Source organism: Dipteris shenzhenensis, chromosome 8 (genome assembly GCF_047967505.1).
Source record: "Dipteris shenzhenensis isolate YYH24624 ecotype China chromosome 8, Dip_SZ_1.0, whole genome shotgun sequence".
NCBI classification, from domain to species: Eukaryota; Viridiplantae; Streptophyta; class Polypodiopsida; order Gleicheniales; family Dipteridaceae; genus Dipteris; species Dipteris shenzhenensis.
Window position 1 is genome coordinate 52,531,128 of NC_141603.1, and position 6,000 is coordinate 52,537,127.

Genomic DNA, 6,000 nt, shown 5'->3' on the forward strand with positions numbered 1-6,000 from the left:
TATGTTCAAACCTCTAGGAGGACAAGTGGAGGGTTGGCACAAGGAATCTTGCCACCTCATCCTACTTTCCCCATTATTTAACTAGTTCTCTTGGTCCTTCTATACCTCCCCCACATGGGCCTATCCCATATGGAGGGATAAAATCTATCTCCACCTATTTTATATTGCTTCTCCCATGGACTTTGCGCCATATCTCACTAAATGCAGCCTAGGTGGAGGGGTGGCACATGGAGGAGCCATGCCACCTTGCATTTTATAATGTTACTATCATGGATTATGTACAACACACCTTATGGGTCCTCTTACATGGAAGGGTGGCACATGGTCATGCCCTGCCACCTCAACCTGGGGCCCTATGCACACCATAGTTTATTATACTATTGCCACATATACAAACACACATACATATTAATGCCTTTTCCTTAGACAATTTTATCCATAACAGTTCCCCCCCCCAGGCAGGGAATGCACAGCATTTCCATGCCTGGGTCCATCTCGCACAAAGAAAGGCTTGAGGTAACGCTTGTTGATCACTTTCTTGCCATATGGTTTATGCAACTCCTGAACTTGTACAGACCCATTGCTACGTTCTTTGATGACTTTTTATGGACCAGCCCACAGTGGCAGAAACTTCTTATCCATTTGGTGGTCCAATCTGTTATCAAAGCATAGCACAACATCCCCCTCAGCAAAGTGTCTTTCCCATCCCTTGCGAATCTTAGCATCCAATCGGGCCTTTTGTCGATTCTTTTGGATCTTTGTTTGATGTAGTGCAAGGCGTCGGGTCTCATCTAACTTCTCAAGTTGTACCAATCTGGCCTCTACATGTTCATCTTCTGTCATCCTCTGTTCCTGTGCCAATCTCAAGGCCGGAATCTCTATCTCTAGTGGTAAAACTGCCTCAGTACCATACACCAACTCAAAAGGGGTGTGACCTGTAGATGTTTTATGAGTGATGTTGTAAGCCCACACGGCTTCAGTGACCTTCTGATCCCATTGGCTCCTATTCCCTGCGGCCATTTTTCCCATGGTTTTACGAAGGAGGCCATTGGTCCACTCTGTTTGACCCATGGATGCTGGATAATAGATGCTAGAAGTGTGATGATCAATGCCCATGCGATCCATGAGTAACTCCACTGCTTCATTTAAGAATGGACTCCCATGGTCAGAGACTATCTCCATGGGTGTCCCAAACCTTGTGCAGATACGTTCAAAGATGAAATTTGAAACTGTTTTGCCATTTGCAGCAGAGAGGGCGATAGCTTCAGCCCACTTAGTGACATACTGAGTGGCTACCAAAAGATACTTCTTTTTACGGGCAGTCATGGGCAAGGGCCCGACAAAATCTATTCCCCACTTCTGAAACGGATGGATGGACATCACTGGGTGATGTTGCCCGGGACGCAAATCCTTCCTACCGAAGAATTGACATGGTTCACAGGTTTTGCAATACAAAGTGACATCCTTGAACAAGGTCGGCCAATAGTATCCAGCATGTAAAATCTTCTTAGCTGTATAGTCACTGGCATAGTGGCCTCCACAAAATCCATCATGATAATGTTTCAATACCTTAGGCACTTCATCTGCATCAATGGCCCGTCTGAGTACCCCATCCATGCCTTGATGGTACAACACCCCATCAAGGAGGGTATAGCGCCTACTATCTCTGCGGATCTTCTTTCTCTCATAGCTAGTACTTTCTGAAGGAAAGGAGAAAGCGGTCAAAAACTTGTAGATACCACCATACCAAGGATCCCCAACTTCTATGGCTGCTACAAGGGTTACATCAAGGCACTCCTCTAAATCAATCAAAGCATTTTTCAAGTTGGAACAACCCCCTTTTACAATTTTGAAAGAAAAATCATATTCTTGTAGAACTGCCAACCATTTGGCCAACCGGCCCATGGGATTTGGTGATTGAAGAACCTGCTTTGCAAGACCAGTGCCAATGAGTATAAAGAAGGACTTTCCAGCCACATAATGCTTAAATTTCTCAATGCAAAACACCAAAGACAAGGCATGCTTGTCGGCCTCTGAATAGCATCGCTCAGTGTCGAGCAATTGTCGAGAAGCAAATCGAACGGGATACATGAACCGATCCTCCCCTTGCTGGAGAAGAATACCTGCCAGAGTGTGCTCACCAAACCCAGGATTGATATAGAAGGTCTTTGACCAGTCTGGATTGCGTAGAATGGGTTCTGAAGCCAGAGCATTCTTGATTTGTGCAAACCCATGATCACAATCCTCATCCCAAGAGAAATCAACCCCATCTTTTAATAGCATAGTCATGGGCCGTGTCAAAGCAGCATATTGATCAATGAAGCAGCGATAGTATCCTACTAGATTGACAAATGAGCGTACCTGACGTTTGGTTGTAGGTGGGGAGAGCTTGAGGATGGCTTCTACCTTCTCGGGGTCAGGCTTGATGCCCTCAGATGAGACAACATGTCCCAATAACCTCCCTTGAGTGGCTCCAATGGTGCATTTCTCAGGGTTGAGACTGCCATTTGCATCATTGACCCTTTGGAAGGCTAATCTAACCTTCATGATGTGCTCCTTACGTGACGAGAATATACAGAAATCATCTAAAAACACCTCCAAGAAATCCCCCAAATAAGGAGCAAACACCATCTGCATAAATCTTACTTTGAATGCAAATGTCCCCCAGGGTGTGGCAAATGTGGTTTTAAGCACATCTTCCTCGGCAATTCTGATTTGATAAAACCCAGAGTAACCATCACAGAAAGTATACATCTCATGACCACTTACCTTCTCAAGAATGAGGTCTTGAAAGGGCAGGGGATGATGATCCCTCTTGGTGGCAGCATTGAGTTTCTTATAGTTGATGCAGACCCGCCACTTGTTGTTTTTCTTTGGGATGACTACCACTGGTGAAACCCATTCAGTATTGTGAACCGGAACAATAAACCCAGCCTCTACAAGCTTCTGCAACTCTGAGCGCAAAGCATCAGTCTGCAGGGGCCCTAATCTCCGATACTTCTGAGCCACAGGCTTTGCATCATCAGGCTTCAGCTCTATCTTGTGCTCTATGGCAGTCACATGGGGCAGTCACATGGCGAAGGTGGTGGTAGCTAGTTGCAAAGAGGTCAGGGAAATCTTTGAACATTTCAAGAAACTCATCTTTCTCACCTGGAGTGAGGTCTGGAGAAAGCATTGATTTGAGCTGTTGAGGACTAGCTGTTATCTTTTCTGCAGGTGGCAGGGTCGGAGACACCCCCATCATGTAAACTTCCTCCTCTGAGAATTCCTCCCCCCCGTCTGATTCTTCCATGGACTCAGACACTGAAGATGAGATAGTATCACTGTCATGCTCCTCTTCTTTTTCCGGTTCCATGGCACCAGGTTGCACTGGGATCTTCTCCTTCGAAGCACCAAAAGACATGTGTCCTGTCTTCCAATAGCTGACTGCATCACTTTTTCTCAACCATGGTCTCCCAAGTATGGCTGGGTAACTTCGGCCTGTATCTTCAATGTCCACTACATAGAAATTGACAGTGGTGGTCAACCCATTGACAGTGATGGGCAAATCCTCAATGACTCCCATGGTGGAGAGTCGTCGACCATCTGCTACCTTGATTCGAGTGGAGAAACGCCTTGTACATTTCAAATTCAATTTCTTCATGATTCGGGGCACCATGATATTACATGCAGCTCCCCCATCAACACACACATTTTTGACATGGCAATTATCTATGATGACATCTACTGTATGCAGATGCCGATCAATTTCTTCAGAGATAGAAGATACCTCTCGTACCTTTACCTTTTTCTTACTCTTCCTTGTTGAGAGACCTTGCTGTAGCTCACGTCTCACCTTAAGGCTTAATGCTATTAGTTGAGGGAGTGTGATGCTCAAAGACCGATGAGCCAGGTCCTGAACGACCGAATAGTCCTCTTGCCCTAAGCCGATGGGAAAATCCGAGGGTGACCACTTACTCTTGCGAGATCTTTTAGTCTTCTCTATTGGTGGGTCTGCCATCTCAGCATCTGAGGGCTCTGAGAAGGACATCTTCTTCCTGGGGCGGCCCAGTCCACGGTTTGGAGAGGGGTCCGAGGTGGCACGACTTCTTTTCCTGAGGTCAAGGATCTCTACATCAGAATCCTCAGTGCCCGACTCACTTAGAAGATTGACCCTTGGAATATTGGGACATTCTGTGCGATAATGACCCTTCTGGTGGCACTCGTAGCATACAACATTAGCACGATCTCTTGGAGGGCAGTTGGCTTGATTTTTGATGCCCACCATCTCAAGCCGAAGGTCATTTAGGGCCTTGGCTAGGTCATTGACTCCAAGTTCTGTTGCAGGGGGGGCCTCTTTAGTTGGAGGGGCCACGGGAGTAGAGAGGAGGGGGGCTCGTGGGCGAGGCTGGGGAAATCTTCGAGGTGGAGGATGAGGATATCCACCTTGTTGAGGGTAAGCATCTAAGGGAGGACCATACATCTGAGGTGGAGGCGGTGGATACATTCCTGATGAGGGGTGGGGGTATGCCCCTGAGTTAGACCCCCCAGGTTGTTGTTGCAGGAATTGAGGGGGATGCGGAAGGACAATCGTCTTCTTTGAAGCGGGGTCAGACTAAACTTTATCAAACTTTTGAGCAATCTCATGCGCTAGCACCATAGTTTCTGGGTTCTCCCATTTAAGCTTGAGGCGGAATTCATCACTCGCTCCTGCTACAAGGTAGCCCAGCACATGCTGAGTTCCAGCATGAAATTCGGCATTGTCCTCCTGTGTGGCAATCAAACGGCGGTCCAGGAGCACGGCCGCTCGATCCACATATCGACGTGCCGTCTCACCTTCTGACTGCTTCAAGTTTGCCACCTGCAGGTACACATTCTCCGGCTCCTCTTCTTTGCCGAAATACTCGATCATTGCTGCTGTCAACCTTGGCCAGCTTTGGCGAACGTCTTCAGCTTGCTTCTCATACCACACTTGAGCCAAACCCTCTAGAAATGTGGCAAGAACCAATAGCCATCTGTCTTCAGTAAGAAAGTTGAGAGAAACACAACGGCGCTTGAAGGCCACAAGATACTCATTTGGATTTTCTTCTACCCGTCCACAAAACACAAGAATGTCAGCCATGCTTGGAAGATGGAAAAGAGGGGCTTATCTATGGACGAACAATAGTAAGAGGAAGCTTGAACTGAAAATCGGGTGAAGATACATCCAAAAAGCACACATAGGCAGGGTAGGGTGTGACTGGTGTAGTGTGAAATATTACACGAGAAGAATCTTCAGCATAGAATAGCACATAGACAATCTTAAAAGGACCAACCCTCATGATATCACATCGATCATTACACGCGAGGGTTAGAGGCACGGCGTTGCATGAGGTTGTTCATCAAGTCAAACAAGAATGCCATGACAAATGTCAACAGTTGGAGAGCTTGCACATCACCTTCAGCTTCTTCCAGTTCTTGTAGTCGCCATGCTATTTCTTCAAGGGGTGTGCGGTCTGGCATCCTTCTTTTGAGCAATGTCCTTGAGAACCCTCTTGATGATCTGCCGAAGTCGGTGAACTCGTATCAAGTATGCCCAACACTTAGTTTCATGATGACCACAACCTTTGCATTCCTTACAAATGATCACCCTCCTTCGTGGCTTGCGGCTTTGTTGGGGTGGCGCTTCCACTCGCGTCATGCGTGATTGAAGTACAAGCTTTACGTGCCAAGAAATCAGCAACAAGATTTTGAGCTCGAGGGATATGCTGAATTTTTACCTCTTCAAATTGGTTGCAAAGTTCCAAGGCTTGTTGATGTCGTGGAACCAAGCCTTTGCTCCGCACCTTCCACCTTCCACTAACTTGTTCACATACTAGTTGAGAATCTCCTTGCACCTCCAATTGCTTGGCATGATGTTCTTGTGCTTTTTGTAGCCCAAAAATGAGCGCCGAGTACTCAGCTTGATTGCAAGTACTTGCGGGTGAAGACTTGCTGTAACAATACTCCTCACCACCCGGTGAAGTGAGCTTCACACCCACA